The sequence below is a fragment of the Scyliorhinus torazame genome, chromosome 23 (genome assembly GCF_047496885.1).
Source record: "Scyliorhinus torazame isolate Kashiwa2021f chromosome 23, sScyTor2.1, whole genome shotgun sequence".
NCBI classification, from domain to species: Eukaryota; Metazoa; Chordata; class Chondrichthyes; order Carcharhiniformes; family Scyliorhinidae; genus Scyliorhinus; species Scyliorhinus torazame.
Genome location: NC_092729.1, coordinates 55,517,594 through 55,537,440, shown reverse-complemented (window position 1 = coordinate 55,537,440; position 19,847 = coordinate 55,517,594).

Below are 19,847 nucleotides of genomic sequence, written 5' to 3'. Positions count from 1 at the left end.
ATGGGGCCTAACTAATGCTTTATAAAGCTTCAGAAGTACATCCCTGCTTTTATATTCCAAGCCTCTTGAAATGAATGACAACATTGCATTTGCTTTCTTAATTACGGACTCAACCTGCAAGTTTACCTTTAGAGAATCCTGGACTAGGACTCCCAAGTCCCTTTGCACTTCAGCATTATGAATTTTGTCACCGTTTAGAAAATAGTCCATGCCTCTATTCTTTTTTCCAAAGTGCAAGACCTCGCACTTGCCCACGTTGAATTTCATCAGCCATTTCTTGGACCACTCTCCTAAACTGTCTAAATCTTTCTGAAGCCTCCCCACCTCCTCCATACTACCTGCCCCTCCACCTATCTTTGTATCATCGGCAAACTTAGCCAGAATGCCCCCAGTCTCATCATCTAGATCGTTAATATATAAAGAGAACAGCTGTGGCCCCAACACTGAACCCTGCGGGACACCACTCGTCACCGGTTGCCATTCCAAAAAAGAACCTTTTATCCCAACTCTCTGCCTTCTGCCTGACAGCCAATCGTCAATCCATGTTAGTACCTTGCCTCGAATACCATGGGCCCTTATTTTACTCAGCAATCTCCCGTGAGGCACCTTATCAAAGGCCTTTTGGAAGCCAAGATAGATAACATCCATTGGCTCTCCTTGGTCTAACCTATTTGTTATCTCTTCAAAGAACTCTAACAGGTTTGTCAGGCACGACCTCCCCTTACTAAATCCATGCTGACTTGTCCTAATCTGACCCTGCACTTCCAAGAATTTAGTCATCTCATCGTTAACAATGGATTCTAGAATCTTGCCAACAACCGAGGTTAGGCTAATTGGCCTATAATTTTCCATCTTTTTCCTTGTTCCCTTCTTGAACAGGGGGGTTACAACAGCGATTTTCCAATCCTCTGGGACTTTCCCGGACTCCAGTGACTTTTGAAAGTTCATAACTAACGCCTCCACTATTTCTTCAACTATCTCCTTTAGAACTCTAGGATGTAGTCCACCTGGGCCCGGAGATTTATCAATTTTTAGACCTCTTAGTTTCTCTAGCACTTTCTCCTTTGTGATGGCTACCATATTCAACTCTGCCCCTTGACTCTCCGGAATTGGTGGGATATTACTCACGTCTTCTACTGTGAAGACTGACGCAAAGTACTTATTTAGTTCCTCAGCTATTTCCTTGTCTCCCATCACAAAATTACCAGCGTCATTTTGGAGCGGCCCAATGTCAACTTTTGCCTCCCGTTTGTTTTTAATGTATTTAAATATACTTTTACTATCATTCCCAATGTTACTGGCTAGCCTACCTTCATATTTGATCCTCTCTTTCCTTATTTCTCTCTTTGTTATCCTCTGTTTGTTTTTGTAGCCTTCCCAATCTTCTGACTTCCCACTACTCTTTGCCACATTATAGGCTTTCTCTTTTGCTTTGATGCATTCCCTAACTTCCTTTGTCAGCCATGGCTGCCTAATCCCCCCTCTGATAACCTTTCTTTTCTTTGGGATGAACCTCTGCACTGTGTCCTCAATTACTCCCAGAAACTCCTGCCATTGCTGTTCTACTGCCTTTCCCACTAGGCTCTGCTCCCAGTCGATTTTCGGCAGTTCCTCCCTCATGCCCCTGTAGTTACCTTTATTTAACTGTAACACCTTTACATCTGATTCTACCTTCTTTCTTTCACATTGGAAATTGAATTCTACCATATTATGATCACTGCCTCCTAAGTGCTCCCTTACTTTAAGATCTTTAATCAATCTGGCTCATTACATAACACTAAGTCCAGAATGGCCTGTTCCCTCGTGGGCTCCATCACAAGCTGTTCCAAAAAGCCCTCCTGTAAACATTCAATGAATTCCCTTTCCTTGGGTCCACTGGCAGCATTATTTACCCAGTCCACCTGCATATTGAAGTCCCCCATGATCACTGTGACCTTGCCTTTCTGACATGCACTTTCTATTTCGTGGTGCATTTTGTGCCCCTGGTCCTGACCACTGTTAGGAGGCCTGTACATAACTCCCATTTTGGTTTTTTTGCCTTTGTGGTTCCTCAACTCTACCCACACAGACTCCACATCATCTGACCCTATGTCATTTAGTGCTATTGATTTAATGGCATTCCTAATTAACAAGGCAACCCCGCCCCCTCTGCCCACCTCCCTGTCTTTTCGATAGGTTGTGAATCCCTGGATGTTTAAATGTCAGTCCTGAACCCCCTGCAACCATGTCTCTGTGATGCCTACCACATCATACCTGCCAGTCACAATCTGGGCCACAAGCTCATCTACCTTGTTCCGTACACTGCGCGCATTTAAATATAGCATCTTTAATTCTCTATTGACCGTCCCTTTTTGTTTTCTTAGTGTGGTGGACCTTGGCTTACTGAGCCTTTCCATACACTGTGTCATATTTTGTGGGATGGGGACTATCGTAACCTCTCCTGAGTTTTGTCTTTTCGTGCTTTTTTGTATTCCTAAGCAGCTACGCTTCCCACTGATTACTTCACCTCTTGGTTCCCTGACTTTCCCTTCCCCCTCCCCCCCCAATCTTTAGTTTAAAGTCCTATTGATCACCCTATTTATTCTTTTCGCCAGAACACTGGTCCCAGCTCGGTTCAGGTGGAGACCATCCCAACGGTATAGGTCCCCCCTGTCCCAAAACTGATGCCAGTGTCCCATGAAAAGGAACCCCTCGTTCCCACACCACTCTTTCAGCCACGTGTTAACTTCCCTTATTCTTGCCTCCCTATGCCAATTTGCACGTGGCTCGGGCAGTAATCCGGAGATTATGACCCTTCAGGACCTGTTTTTTAATTTGAATCCTAGATCTTTATAATCTCTAAACAGGTCCTCTTTTCTAGACTTGCCTATGTTGTTGGTACCGACATGGACCACAACAACTGGATCCCCCCCCCTCCCTCTCCAGTATCTTTTCAAGCCGGTCAGAGATGTCCCGCACCCTAGCACTGGGCAGGCAACATACCATGCGGGACTCTTTATCCTGCTCACAAAGGATACTATCTATCCCCCTGATAATAGAATCCCCTACAACTACAACTTGCCTATTTACTCCCTCCCCTTGAATGGCCTGCTGAACAATGGTGCCTTGGTCAGCTGACTCATCCTTCCTACAGCCCTGTTCGCCATCCACACAGGGAGCAATTGCCTCATACCTGTTGGACAGAGTCAAGGGCTGAGGCTCCTGAGTTCCTGACTGCTGGTTCCCTTTACCTGCCTGACTTGCAGTCACACCCTGCTGTCCCTGGCCACTGGCAGGATTTAAACTACTTACTCTGACAGGTGTGACTGCCTCCTGAAACACAGTGTCCAGGTAAGTCTCCCCCTCCCGGATGTGCCTCAGTGTTTGAAGCTCAGACTCCAGCTCATCAACATCTGAGCCGGAGCTCTTCGAGCAGCCAACACTTACTGCAGATGTGGTCGCTGCAGATCGCAATGGGATCTGCCAGCTCCCACATCAAGCAGCTCAAGCACATCACCTGACCAGCCATCACTAATTAATTAATTAGTTTAATTTACGTTTACGAGTTTAGCTGTGTTTTTTTTTAAGTTGGGGCAGATTTGCTATCAACCACCCAGATCACAGCTTCCCTCTGACGTCACTTTTGGGAAACAAACTGGAAAACAGGAAGTTCCCGTTAGGTTTTTTTACTCACAGAGACTGCTCCTCCTCCTCCGAACGGCTCCCGAAATTAGGCCCGAAGAAAGAGAGAGAACAAAACAGTCGGGAAAAAGCACCTTCTCCCACTCTTCACCGAATTACCTCACTGCACCAAATTACCAAATTCTCACTCGGTCTGTATCTCTCTCACTCAGGCTGTGTGTCCTTGACCTGCGCAATGCATCGTGTTTGCAGTTGTTCCAAAAAGCAACAAAGACGCAGAATGTGTCTGACTGGAAAAATATGCAGAAGAATATCTTGCTGAAGAGACCCACAGCAAATCAAATCTTCACCCGATACCAAGAAACAAAACAGAAACAGAGTAAAGGAGAGAGGTATAGAGAGAAAGGGGAAGAGAACGTTTAAGGCGAGAGTAGATTTCACACCACTCACTTCCACCTTACTGCAGCAAGCACATTGTTTTTATCTTCCAGGATTTATGCTGTTAGAAATACCTTAGACCCAGTTTCCTCTGAAGAAGAAGTTACATGATTCATTCCACCGTTCGAATGAAAAGCAAGAGCAGCACGGTGGCGCAGTGGCTAGCACTGTTGCCCCACAGCGCCGAGTTTTCAGGTTCGATCCCGGCTCTAGGTCATTGTCCGTGTGGAGTTTGCACATTTTCCCGGTGTTTTCATTGGTTACGCCCCCACAACCCAACGATGTGGAGGGTCGGTGGATTGCCACGCTAAATTGCCCCTTAATTGGAAAAACATTAATTGGGTGCTGTAGACATATTTTTTAAAGAATGGAGAACAGTTCATAAAATGTCCCAGAAATTCAAAGCATTAAAAAGATCACTTTTATTGGGTGTGAGAGTTTCTGGTTAGGACAGAATTTATTGCCCATCCCGAGTTGTCCTTCAGAAGGTTCTGGTGAGCTGCTTCCTTGAATCGTTGCAGGCCGTGAGGCTTGGGTACACCCAACGTGCTTTTAGGGAAGAAGCTAAATGATTTTTCCCCCATTACTGTGGCGGGAGGTTTATATGGTTCCAAGTGGGAATGGTGAGTGATTTGGAGGGGAAATTCCAGTTGGTGATTGTCCTAAGTAGGGGCTTTTCTAGTTCTTCAAAACGATAGTGGTCTGAGGTCTGGAAGGTGCTGCCGAAGGAACAATTGCCTGAGGATCTTTGTGGAGTTATTGCGGTGCATTTCGGGATGTCTGTGGCGGAGGGATTGAATGCCTGTGGCAGGAGGAGCAATCAAGCGCACTGCTTGGTCCGGGATGCTTTCGAACTACCTGAGTGTTCTTGGAGATCTGGGGAACAGCGCTTCACGTGGACAAAAATGGATTAATCAATTAGCCTGAGTAAACAATCTTGTTCCGAAATTTCAAAAAATGTATAATAGATAATCGTTAATGCTCTTTTCCTCCATTTAGGTGGTGAGTCATTGACCAAGTGTGACAGGTCAGTTATTGTACAGAGCTGGAATCGAACTCGGGTTTCTGCAGCGCGAGGCCAGAAAGTAAACACGTGGCATAGGCTGCTTTTTAAAACAGATCAATGCAGCCTCTAACAAAATACACCGACTTCTAATTATAAATGTGCTGCTGCTTTTATTTATGCACCGCACATGTTTTGGAAATTTGAAAAACGCCAGGCAGCGCCCACGGTGAGACAGGTTCGAACTTACTCGAAAGTTGATGCTGCGAAGTAACCAGTGAGCTGAAGCGGACGCTGACGTCAAGCACGGACACATTGTATATAAAGGATTACCGTGATCAAACTCGCCGTGGTGGGTAGCATTGAGGGGAAACTCCAGATGTCGCTGCACATCACCTCACAGCCAGACGTGACCAAAACTTTAAAAGTGCGTGAAGTACCGTCGAAGGACATTCATTTCGTTTAACCTCAGCGGCTCTTTAGATTAGCGATACATTCAATCCCACTCGACCGACCTTTCCCCAGAGGCATGCATTTGATTGCTGTTGTTTCTCGCATTGCAATTTGAAAGTCACTGTTGTATCTGCCTCCGCCAATCTCACAGGCACCAATATGGTCGCCTTCCTTAATTGTAATTACGTTTTGCTCCAGAGTCGCCGGGTATCTCTCGATATCGCCACAAGGTACAAAACCAAATACTGATCAAATACTCGATACACCAGTTAGTAAGGTCAAACTCAATGGTCATTTATTTACCCACAGTCAAATATACTCATGCATAAAACAAAAAAATAACTATCCCTACTGCTAAATCCTATACTTGGCTTCGAGCGCCCACTTGGTCAGAGGAACAATGGCAGTTGTTCGGTTCTGAGGCTGCTGGGGACTAAATATCTCGCGGTTCTGTGTATGGCAGGGGTGGGAATCATTCACGGCCTATGTGGTAGGGGTCAGGGGGGTAGCGGCCGGGCGCCACTGAAGGGATCCAGCTAAGATCCAGGTGAACATTAAGGTTGTCTTCATCTTTCCATCTTTCTGTCTTCTTCTTTGTCTTTCTCTGGGGTTCCTGAGGTTCTGGAGTTCTATGGACACAAGTGTAATATCTGTTATTATCTTGCTTAAGATAGCGTATGTCTGTCTGTCTGTCCTTTGTTGCCAATAACCCATTATGATTGGTCACCATCTGTGACTCACTCATTTTTTAAATTGTTAAACCAAATATTTGGGACAAGACATCCGAGAAAAATACTGACATAGTGCGAGCTGTCTCGCAGTCTGTGTGATCTACTATCCCAGTGTATGAGGATGTAAATAGCACACGGAAGCAACCTAAGGGTCGCGAAAAACAAACAAAAGAATTTCGAACTGAAAGTGCAAAAATGGGTTGCGTATGGGTGGGAATGGGTGGAAATGGGTGGAATCCCTGGGTAGGACTGATCAGTGTCGTTTGTGCTCTACCCGAGCGTAGTTGACGAGGGAGGAGTGGGGTGGGGGTTCCCTCAGGCAGGGCGGGGACCAGTGCCGTTTCTCCACTGCCTGACCGACCGGCAAGAAAGGGCAAGAATGTGGTCATCGTGGGGGGGGGGGGGGGGGGGGGGCTGCCTCTCGTGATCGAATCAGGAGAGTAGCTATGAGTGGTGTCTGTCGACAAACTTGTTCCTCTGTACGGTTGTCTGTCGACAAACTATTTCCTCTGAACGGTTGTCGGGGAAAAACTTGTTCCATTGTCAGTCATTGGACGTCAAAAGGGTGGTGGCATGGGGCCATGAAAAACTTTCACATTTCCAAACTAACATGTACATTAAACGAACAAACATACAACAAACATGGTGCAGGTTCCATCAGAAAGGACACCGTTTCTCTCCATCGGTTCCTTTTTTTCCCCCATCATCTGGACACCTCATTGCTCAGTAGCGAACAGGGTGGCAAAGAGATTCGGTTGGTGGGAGTTAGACTCCAGGTCATCATCTTCTCCAGGCTGCCATACTCTTGACTGGAGTAGTTTGGCTGAAGCTGCTTGGGCTGAATTGGGGTCTATCTCATGAATCCGGATGAGCCTGAACGAATTGTCGCGGTGACCGAATCATGTGTCGAGGTTGAGTTTTAGGTTATAATCCTTAACCGTCTGGTGGTGGGTCTGGGTCAGGGGCTTTGATGTATGTGACTTCGAAGGGGTCACTGGAATCATGCTCGGATTCGCTGGGAGTGGGGCCTGGTGCGGGGGTATAATCATAACGTGGGGTGCTGTGGCTGTCGTCATTGCTGTCGCTATTACTGTCGCTGCTGGTTGAAGGAAGGGAAAGGCAGAATAGTGCCTCTGGGGGTGGAGTTGAAGTCGTGTCTGAGGACGGGCTGGACTGGCTGGGGGAGGGTAGGAATACGTAATCTTTGGGCAGGGCGTGCTCGCGTGCTGCTGCGAGCAAGATGTGGTGTGAATGGTTGTCCTGCGAGCCATAAGCCTTAAGCTGGTTTATGTGGAACCACACACACTTGCCATTGCGATATGTGATTTTGTATACCGAGGGTCTTACTTTGTCCGAAATAGAGTACGGTCCGGAAAATCTGGGGGAAAGGAATGAACTGGCGTTGTATAGCGAAAGCATCACTTGCTGCCCGACTGCAAACTCGGTGGCGTGTACCTTTTTGTCGAAACAAGCCGTGATTTGTTTCTTCCTGGTCCCAAGTCTCACAGCTACAGCCAGTTGGGCTGCCTTAATGTTCTCAAGTAACTGCTGTGCAACATTTTCATGTGTGAGGGGGGTGACTGCGGGGCTGGCCAAATCCAGTCCTAATAAATACACTGTCCCTTTAATGGGGCGTTCGGTCATGAAAGTGTGTGTGTGTGGGGGGGGGGGGGGGAGGTGGGGGGCGGGGGTGGTATCCTGTGGACGTGGATAACGTGTTTCTTATGAACATTAAAGCAAATGGGATAACTGAATCCCAGGTGCTCATGTTCTGTTGTACCATTTTCCTGAGGCTGGCTTTTAGAGTTCTGTTCATCCTCTCTACAATGCCGCTTGACTGGGGGTGGTAGGCTATGTGAAATTTTTGCCTGATTCCGAAAATTGAGAGGACGTTTTTGATTACTCGTCCTACAAAATGGGAGCCTTGATCGGATTCTATACTGCGTGGGAGGCTCCATCTTGTAAAGATGTGCTGTGTTAGTATTTTAGCTGTTGTCTTGGCCGTTTTCGTTCTGGATGGAAAAGCTTCCACCCATTTTGTGAAGGTGTCGATGACCGCCAACACATACTTATAACCATTTCTGCAGGGGGTTAGGGGTCGTATGTAGTCTATCTGCAAATTCCTCCAGGGGCCGTTGGGTGGGTGTGACTAAGCTGAGCCTTGCTTGCATATGTCCGGATTGTTCTGGGCACAGATCAAGCAATTTTAGATGTAGTGAGGTGGAGGGAGGGTGTGAGTTTGTGCAGACCAGGAGGTGAATGGACATTTGTCATGATGCCCCTTAAATGTCACTATCGTCCCTGCTTCCACCACCTCCTCCGGTAGCGAGTTCCAGGCACCCACTACCCTCTGTGTAAAAAACTTACCTCGTACATCCCCTCTAAACCTTGCCCCTCTCACCTTAAACCTATGCCCCTTAGTAATTGACCCCTCTACCCTGGGGAAAAGCCTCTGACTATCCACTCTGTCTATGGCCCTCATAATTTTGTATACCTCTATCAGGTCGCCCCTCAACCTCCGTCGTTCCAGTGAGAACAAACCAAGTTTATTCAACCGCTCCTCATAGCTAAAGCCCTTCATACCAAGCAACATTCTTGTAAATCTCTTCTGCACCCTCTCTAAAGCCTCCACATCCTTCTGGTAGTGTGGCGACCAGAATTGAACACTATAGTCCAAGTGTGGCCTAACTCAGGTTCTATAAAGCTGCAACATGACTTGCCAATTCTAATACACAATGCCCCGGCCAATGAAGGCAAGCATGCCGTATGCCTTCTTGACTACCTTCTCCGCCTGTGTTGCCCCTTTCATTGACCTGTGGACCTGTACACCTAGATCTCTCTGACTTTCATTACTCTTGAGGGTGCTACCATTCTCTGTATATTCCCTACCTGCATTAGACCTTCCAAAATGCATTACCTCACATTTGTCCGGATTAAACTCCATCTGCCATCTCTCCGCCCAAGTCTCCAAACAATCTAAATCCTGCTGTATCCTCGGAGAGTCCTCATCGCTATCCGGAATTCCACCAACCTTTGTGTCGTCTCCAAACTTACTAATCAGACCAGTTACATTTTCCTCCAAATCATTTATATATACTACAAACAGCAAAGGTCCCAGCACTTATCCCTGCGAATACCACTGGTCACAGTCCTCTAATTAGAAAAGCATCCTTCCATTGCTACAGTCAGTCAGCCCTGTAGAAACATACATGCTTTCTGAAAGAATATCATGTGGTGGGAGGGGGGTGGGTAATATTCCGGGTAGGTGACGACAAATGTTACTGCTGTTTATTAGACATTCTGAGCGCTGATGTCACTGGATAGGTTCAATGTTCTTACCTCCAGCACCTGCCCTTGATTGTTCTCCATAGGATTGCAACATCCGGATTCCCTCACTCCATCATCAATCGAGGATCCGTCTATAAAATGTGTGAGTGGGTTTTTGTGTCTGTCTACTGTTCTCTGGTTTCTACTGTGCTATTCGGGACTACCCCTCCTTTGTTTTGGCAGAATCAGTCCCTTGGGACTAGGTGCTGGCAGAAACTGGCATTCTCGCGCTTCCCCGGCATTACTGATATCTGCCAGGAAAGTGGGTTGAATACTTCTGTTAACGGGAGTGGCCTAACCTTGTAACGTGGCTTTGTGATTCTAACTAACAATTCCATCGTTTATTCGTCCATCTAATAATAATTTGAGGGGTGTCAGTTCTGCTAAAATAGTTAGTGGATTGAGGCCAAATATATAGGTAAAAAGTTGGATTGTCCCGGAAACTGCCAGTAGGTGGCGTTCAATTGTGGAATATTCCTGCTGTATGGGGCCGAAGGGCGAGGACGCAGAAGCAGCCTGTCCCAGCCTCCCGGGCCTTTCCTGTAATAGACCGGCAGAGATAGTAGCGTCCATCGCCGCCATGTGAATGTCAAAATGCAATTCTGGATTTGGGGTCTGTACGTCTGGCGCCTTTTTAGTTCGGCTGTCGCCTTTTTAGTTCAGGAATGACCTGTGTGAATAGCACTGTCCGATTCCAAGGCGTGTCCTTTGTTTGGTAAAACAGACAACGGTGAAGCTTTTTGTTCCAAAACTGTCCATGTGGTTTAGACAATATCATAACAGTCCTAAAAAACAATCTTTAGTATTTCAAATCGGGGGTAAAGGGAATTGTCAGGTGGTCTATAGCTTTTTCCTTTCTATCTCTCGATTTACACAGGTCAGCATGGCGGCTAAGATTGTGATCCTAGAATTTTGGTTTAACCTTTTGTCCCAGGATGGCGGGAAGTCCTGGCGAATCATCGAGGATATCTCAGTGTTCCTCTCTCCTTACGTTTTGGAGGAGAAGGGCGTCGACATACTGAGCTAAAATTTCCGGTTCGGATTATGGGAATATTGTGAAATCCCTGCGGTGTATATGCAGGTGTACTGTTGACCCAGGAAAGTGAAAGGAAATTTGTATTGGCGTTTCCTTAAGGAAACTGCCCAAAATCTATTACTGATATCTTAAACAGTAACATTTCGGGCTTGTGTAGTTCGTTATTTCCAAAGCTCGGGATTGCTCACGACAGCGGGGAGGTCACAAGGGCTGTGTTATTCAGTTTTCGGTCGTCGATAGTTAGAGGCCAGGACCCTTCCGGCTTCTTTACTGGTCAGATAGGCCTATTCTTTGCTGAGACTACGGGAAGCTGGACACCCTGCCCCACTAATCCGGAAATTACTTTCGGCACATGTTCTCCTGATTGTTTGGGAAAACAACATGACTTCTGAGCTTTGGTCCAGCCCCTCTCCAGCGACCTCTCCTGACATTCCGCACTGTCAGAATTGAGTTGGGTAGAAACCGGCTCTCGATTCCAGAGCACATGTTACACCGAGAGATACCCTGACATTTTGCCCGGCTGAACGCGCAGTTGGCTCACGGTACACATTTGGTCCATGGATATTCACGCATAAATTGTGGATGATGCTTTTAACTCTCCATCCATTTGTCAAACAATGCAATTTGCTGTTTTGAAGGATAAATTAAACTTTCTCATTCGATCGAAATCTAAGATGTGTTCGGTGCTGGAGATAAATCATTCAAGATAGCAGAATGGAAAATAAATATGTCTTCCTATCTAAACTCCAAAGGGCCAGTTTCTCCACTTTGTTGCAAATGGGCGTTGAAACCGCTCAGCATGAATTTCCTTTCAATGCACCATTCAATTCGGGGAGATCTGCTGGTGTTAAGTGTGGGACGGGACCCTCCACCATCCCATAGACATTTGCTGGATGCCTCCTACCCAACGCTCACTAGGAAACGCCCTATATTCTCAAATTTGACGCTCCCACCCTGCAGAGGCCTGACACCGTCATTGAGTGCATAGCGGGGGGGGGGGGGGGGGGGCGGGGAGATTGAGTCAGAAAACTGCGCCCCTCAAAACTATGGAGATTCTTCTTTCGTGCATATTGGTGCCGTGCGAGCTCCTGCCGGCCCGTCCAATGGCTGGTGAGTTTCCTCGGGCCCTTGTGAATATTGGGTAGGTTCGCGAGAGTCTGGGAAAGAGGTTACGGAGTCGGTCACAATTATACCTCCGGCCGGTTGACGCTAATCCTGGTCTTTTCGATGGCGCGGGGTTTCTCCTGCTTGTGGGTCCACCACTGATCTCATCTGGACCACGTTTCTCGGGATAGGGAGGGGAATGCACCTTTATTAGTATCTCTCTGTGTCCTCCGTCATGTTTCCAGATAGCCCTGTGTCCCTGAATTGGAACAACAACATTTTGCCGGTTTGGAGGCGATCCCGGTGTCCTGAGCTTCCCTTTGCCGTGCTCGGGTTAAATGGTGAAGGGGCCAGGTCACAGTGTGTCTTGAGTCAGGAGAGTCAACAGATTCCCAAGCTTTCTGGCCATCTTGGGCTGCATGTGAGACGAACGCATTAGTCAATCTGGTATCATTTGTGGTGCGCATATCTTGTCACAAAGAATAATTGTGTCCCGAATTGTTGATCTCTCGAAACTCACCACAGTTGGCATTACAGAGATTGCTACAGTGATTATCATTCTCTCCTTTCTTGTTATTCTTGTTCACTGTACACACCTCAATTCCTCGGCGTCACTGTGATACCCATGGCTGATTGTTAGATTTTAGTCAATGTCTGATGCAAATCCTGTCTCATTGAAAATAGTTAATTGCACCTGCTTTCTCACTGCTCAGGTTGTTATTATTCCCTCAAGGACATTAGTGAACCACCTGGATTTTTACGACAATCGAAAAAGTTTTCATGACCACCAATCGGAATTTATTTCCAGATCTTTATTGCATTCAATCTCTCCGAATGCCCTGGTTGAATTCAAACCCAGACCCCAGAGCATTTCCCTGGATCCCTCAATTACTACTACCTGCTATTTTAGGGAGTGGAAATCGGATTAGTCTCCCTGGACCCAAATTGTTTCCCTTGAGGGATTCCATTTTCTGTAAAACGAGACTCCTTTCAAAGAGTTCTACCATAATCTCTTTGACAGCATCGCTTTGACAACTGAGAGAGATCAGCGGCTCCAGACGGTGCGAGGGGAGAGATTGAAATCTGAGATTCGCAGCCTGGAATGTTACAACAATGGCTGTGAATGTGAGAACAATGGATTGGAATGATACAACAATGCTTCCGAATCTGACAACTGTGGGTAGAATTGTTCCATCAATGGATGAGAATCTGGAAACAATCCAAGTTGGCCAGAATCTGAGAACAAAACACTGGAATGTTCCGACAGTAAACAGGGGTTTATTCGGCGCGCTTTACCAACTTTCTACATTGTATAAATGGATGTCATTGGAAAAACGGATCTATTTCACACTCCAGATCATTCAGGCGGGTTACTATCCCTTCCTTGCTGTTTTCGGTGTGCCTGGTCAGTAACTATATCTCTATTAATTTTACAATTCATTGTTTAACACGGGATTTTGTTGTAATTGATATTTGGTTGTGAAAATGCATTTTGTGAAGTTCAATCTGAAACACCTTTACCTCTCCATCAATCTAATTTCACTGATCTGTCCAATGTCTGAGCCTTAAAATAATATAGTTCACAATCTCTGCAATTGCTTTCACATGGTGGAGAGTTCCGAACTCACGTCATTTCCAGGACCAAAACTGTATAATATCATCTCCAAAATATCACTTCCCCAATTCTGACTTAGAGACCCCTTCACATATTCTCAAATGTGTCTTTCCTAAAGTCGGACTCGAGAACTCCAATGCCATCAGCGGAACACTTCAGATGACCAAACTCTGCAGCGCGCTGAAAATCCCTGCCTCTGTTCAATCACCATACTGATGCATGACGTGGAGATGCCGACGTTGGACGGGAGTGGGCACAGTAAGAAATCTTGCAACACAAGGGTAAAGTCCAACAGTTCTGTTTCGAATCACTAGCTTTCGAAGTGCAGCTCCTTCCTTAGGTCCTTCCTCACCTGTCGTAGGAGCTGCGCTGCGAGATAGTGATTCGAAACAACCTGTTGGACTTTAACCTGCTGTTTTCAGACTCTTTTCTGATGCAAGCATTGCGCACATATATTCCCTTTCGCGCTGCTCATTGACCTTTTCCATATTTCTGCAACATCTATCCACTGAAGGCTGTTCTTTCCACCTTTTTGACGTAAATTGACATATAAAGATATATCTTCATTGTGGCAATCTCCGGCGCACTCTGCCAACAGGAGCCTGCGCTGAGATTGTTACGAGAGTGCTTTAGAGCTGGGTAAAATACAGCAAGTTCAAGTGGTGAGTTCTAACGGGTTCTAAGGGGGTAACTAGTAATTAAACTGATCTTCAATTGAAAGCTAAATTAGCCCTCAAATCGGGTAATTGAAAGCTACTCGTTTGGCGAGTTGTATTCCTGAAACAGGATTCAGCTGAGTTACACTCAACTGTATCTGTTGGATTGTGCAACTGGTTTAATTCTGTTTCCAGAGCATTGGATATTGAGGCCGATAAACAGGGAAGACAATCAGTATTGTTTGTCTGCACTGTTTGGCAGTACTGTTTTTCTGCACTGTGAGTGCTACATGGCAGGGCGAGAGTGCTTGACAGTTGGGTGGAAAACACGGAGTTGGGTGAAATTGGCTGAAGGTGAAACGGAAATATCGGACGCAGAGCTGAGCAGGAGATTATCGAACAGACCTTGGGAATGTAAAGCGGTTTCATGATTCACTGACACATTCTTCCGACTTGGGGGACGGGGGGCATGAAGAGTGTCATCACAGGAAGGTGTGATTTCCTTGGCGAATAAGGAATCTGTTCAAATTTGAAAATCCATTTGAAATTTCTTGTTATATATTGTCTTCATATTGAGGTAATGGGGAAATATTAAAAATGCTTTAAATGTTAAAAACATTTAAATTATATTTTTAAAATGAGAGCTTGAGGGGGGGGGGGTGTTCTTCCGGCATGATATAAGAGCTGATGTGCCCCATTGTGGTATCTAGTGACCACATGTGTAGTAAGTGTTGGTTGCTCGAGGAACTCCGGCTCACAGTTGATGAGTTGGATTCTGAGTTTCAGGCGTTGCGACAGATCAGTGAGGGGGAGAGGTACCTTGTGTTCCAGGAGGTAGTCCCACCAATTAAGCGGCAATTTAGCATGGCCAATCCATCGATCCTGCACATCTTTTGGTTTTGGGGGCAAAACCCACGCAAACACAGGAAGGATGTGCGAACTCCACACAGAGAGCGTCCGAGAGATGGGATCGAACCTGGGACCTCGGCATCGTGAGGCAGTAATGCTAATCACTGTGCCACGTGCTGTTCTTTGTCAATGGTTTTACTGAAATCCATGAAAATAACATCCACCGCCCTCCCCTCATGAATCATCTTTGTCACCTCCTCAAAAAACCTTGAGCAACTTGGTGAGGTGCGACCTCCCCTTCACAAAACCATGCTGTCTATCTCAAATTAGCCCATTTCTTTCCAAATGAGGATCAATCCTGTCGCTGAAAATACTGTCCAATAATTTACCTACAGGCGACGCGAGGCTCAACGCCGTATAATTTCCTGGATTATCGCTGCTGCCTTTCTCAAACAGCGGTAACACGTCAGCTATTCTCCAGTCCTGTGGTATCTCACTAGTGGCCAATGAGGACACAAAGATGTCAGTTAATGCGCTAGCTATTTCCTCCCTTGCTTCCCTCAGTATTCTGGGGTAAACACATCCGGCCAAGGAGACGGATCTACTTTAATATATTTTAAAAGACCCAATACTTCCTCCTTTTTGATTTGAACATGGCCCAGACTATCCACACACCTCACCCAAGAATCGTCTTCCACAAAGTCCTTTTCTTGGTGAACACTGATGAAAAGTACTCACTTAGAACCCGTCACGTCCTCTTGTTCAACATATAGATACCCCACTCACTTCAACCGGTCCAATCCTTTTGCTGGTCAGCCTTTTTTTTCCGCACGAATCAGATGCTTTGGGATTCACGTAAATCTTCCTTGCCAAGTGATTTCATGATCATTCCTCGCCGTCCTAATTTCCCTCTTAATCACCTTCCTACTTTCTCTGCACTCCTCTATAAAGCATCGAGGTTTTCATCACAATGAATTCCCATCAGCCAATAGCGTCTGTGTCCTTTCCAAAGCAATCACCTAGGAATGTTACTGGATTCGGTGACATATTTCATACAATCATAGAATTCACTGTGCAGAAGGAGGCCATTCGGCCCATAGAGTCTGCACCGGCCTTGGAAAGAGCACGCTACCCAGACTCACGCCTTCAGCCTATCCCCGTAACCCAGTAATCGCACGAAACCATTTTGGACATTATGGTCAATTTAGAATTGCCAATATACCTAACCTGCACATCTTTGAGGAAAGTGCAGCATCCGGAGAATAAAATCCATGCTGACACGGAGAGAACGTCACGACTCCGCACAGACAGTGACCCCAAGCCGGCAATCGAACCTGGGCCTGGAACTGTAAAAGAACAGTACCAACCACTGTATACCGTGCCGACATAATATTCGAACCGGATCAATAATCGTTCTGTCAAACTAACGTTTTTCTCTCCATCCAGATGCAGAATTTCACTGTTTATTTTGCTTCCCTCCAGCTAATGTAGCTACGATTGTGACCCTGACTCTTCGGAATTGTGGACTCTCCAGATGTGTCACTCGCTACCTGCTGGCCATGGCAGCAGCAGATCTACTGGTCATTATTATCGATCTAATATTCAGACACATCCCGATTGTTTACTGGGAGCGGTTTTATTTCCTGTGGTCTATGCCTGTGTGTAATATCCATGCTGTCTTTCTTTATGCAGCTACGGACTGTTCTGTCTGGTTTACTGTGGTTTTCACCATTGATCGATTTGTGGCCATTTGTTGCCAGAAGCTGAGCAATAAATATTGCACTGAGAAAGTGGCTGCTGTGGTTCTCGGAACAGTGGCTGTGCTGAGCTGTTTCAAAAACATTTTTTGGTACTTTATGTTGTCAGACTCGTACTCGATTAGAAACAAACCCATCTTTTGTATTATAACATTCGCCACTCAATTATCTCCTGTTTGGATAGCCATCGAGTTTCTGCATCACATTGTGACCCCGTGTGTCCCATTCGTCCTGATTCTGTTGCTTAATGTTGCAACCATCAGACACATAGTGGTGAGCAGTAAAGCCCGCAGCCGACTTCGGGCAAACAATGCTGCGAAGAGTTCCAGAGACCCAGAGATGGAGAGTCGAACAAAATCAATCATATTGCTGTTCGTTATCTCGTTGAATTTCATCCTGTTATGGACAGTTTTAATGGTGTATTCTATATGGAGACGGACATATTACTTGATAGATGATTCTGCATTGATGAGTGATGTTGTTCTGGAAATTGGCTTCATGTTGCAGCTTCTGAGCTGCTGCACAAACACTTGTATATATGCCGTGACCCAAACTATTTTTAGGGTGCAGTTGACGAATTTACTGAAATATCCATTTGTTTCGATTTTTCGATGCATTCAGAGATGTTCAGAAATGAATAATTGACAATTTGGAGAAATTAATTGCTTGTTTCAATTTCCCCATCGCTGTCGTTGGGAGAGAGCGGACCGGAAGTACTCCCATGGGAAAAAAGTCGGGGGACCCACTGTCACTGTCGCAACATTAGCAGGTGTTGCTCTCTTTGGTTGGCTCTGAATCTGACGGTCAATATGGTCGCCTTCCTTAATCCGAATTATGTTTGCTCTAGAGTATCCAGGTATCTTTCGAGACCGCCACAACTTTCAAACCCGAATACTGATCAAAGAGTCGGTGCACCAGTTAGTTAATTCAAAGTCAATATTATGTATTTACACACACAGTAATATCTACTCATGCACGAAATAATACAGATTAAACCATCAGGACTGCTAAATCCTATAATTAGCTTCGGGCGCCCACTAAGTCAGAGGAACAATGGCCGTTGTTCGGTTCTGAGGCTGCTGGGGTCGAAGTGGTGAAGGGGAAACAGCTAAGGTCGCCCGTCTGGTAGCGAGCGTTGACCTTGGACTTACTTGCTTCTGGTACAGCTGGTGGACGGGTTTCTCCGCTGTGAGAGTCAAGTCGAAGAGAGCAATACTCACTTGGGGCCTTCTTCTTATACCTGAAGGGGCTTTGCCCGCTTTTGGGTGGGCCTAGAACTTGGCCCCAATCAATTGGGCCATATCTTCATCACTCGTATTGATCTTGACCAATAAAGGGGTGGGTGCCCTAATGGCTGGGCATGTCCTAGGTGGCCGTTGGCATGCTTTGTTTTCTGCTTTCGGTTTGGGGAACTGGCGCCGCGAAGTCTGGGGCCGGTTCGGTTACTTATGTACCTTCCTTTGTTCCCGGAGATGGGTCAACTATATACTACTGTGTCTGGGAGCTACTTTTCCAATATGCAGACAGGCTCTGTGCCTGCTTGTTTTCTTACAATTGTCCATTTTCCCCTGCAATCTTTGCAAACGTCCATTTTGTATTCTGGAAGTGGCCATTCCAGATGGTTACACCCCTTCCTTGTGATCCTCAACACGAAGCGTGAAGGAGCAAATAACCGCGTCGTCTTCATTCTCTTCCTAAGTTGGGCACCCGTAAGCACGTCATAGGCTCTACCCTGCTCTGTCCTATGAATTGCAACTTGTACCTAAATTATTTATGTCCATACATCGTTATAAAATTCTACGCGGCGCTATGACAATCAGGCATGCATTACAAAATAAAAAAACTGTAACCTCTAACTATCCTTAAATGAACTGTCCTTACTCCTACAATCAAAATAATTTACCACATTTTTAACTGTACAAATAGCAGCAACAGAGGGCTCTCTGGCTTGGCCGTCAAGCACAGGGTTTTACATTTATTTTTATTGGAACGAACAAAACTCATACAAAAAACATCGAGGCACTTTAATTCACTTAAAGGGGTTGGAGGGTTTGTTGAAGTCCGAAAATAGGGGATCTGAGGACGTATATCGGAGTGCTACTGCGGGAGGCTTTCCTCCGCCATTTCCTCAGTCTTAGAGACTGAACGACACTGCAGACTATTGCAAGTACTAATAGTGATTCCACAAAGTAGGATAGGGAATACCAGGTGATGAACCAGTCACACCAGGTCGGTGTATCGGTAACTATCTCGGGGTTTAGTGTATGGCAGGGGTGGGAAACATTTACGGCCTGCGATCAGAGGGGGGGGGGGGGGGTAGCCTCTGCGCGCACCTGCAGGGATCCCGCTAAGATCCAGCTGTAGAGCATGATGTTTGTCTTCATCTTTCCTTCTTTCTGTCTCCTTCTTTTCTTCTTCTGAGGTTCCTGAGGTTCCAATGTTCTATGGACACAAGCATAATATCTGTTATTATCTTGCTTAAGATCTCGTATGTCTGTCTGTCTCATCTCATCGTTGCCTAATTGCCAATTACTTATTATAATTGGTCACCATCTGTGACTGCCTTATTTTTTTTAAAAACAGGTATTTTGGAAAAGATATCCGAGAAAAAACAGACACAGTGCGAGCCGTCCCGCAGCCTGTGTAATCTACCATCCTAGTGTTCGAGTATGTAAGTAGCATTTCGAAGTAACCAAAGGGTTGCAATAAACAAAAAAAAGAGTTTTGAACTTAGAGAGCAAAAATGGGGTGCGTATGGGCCGCGGCGGGAAAGAATGGGTGAAAACCCCGGGTAGGACGGTGACCAGTGCCGTTTGTGCTCTACCCGAGCGCAGCTGACCAGAGGGGGGTCCTCAGGCAGGGCGGGGACCAGTGCTGTTTCTCCACTGTCTGAGCGACTGGCAAGTACGGAACGAATATGTGGTCGTCGTGGGGGCTGCCTCTCTTGATTACCTTCATATCAGGAGAGTAGCTATGATTGGTTGTCTGCCGACAAACTAGTTCCTCTGAACGGTTGTCTGTCGACAAACATGTTCAATTAACTGCCAGTGGGCCTTAGAAGAGTGGTGGCGGGGGCCATGAAAAACTTTAAATGGGCAAACAACATTTAACATTCACAATAACAAACAAACATTCAGTACAAACATGGTGCAGGTTCCATCAGAAAGGACACCGTAACTCTCCATCGGTTCCTTTTTACCATCATCTGGACACCTCATTGCTCAGTAGCGAACAGAGCCGCAAAGGGATTCGTTTGG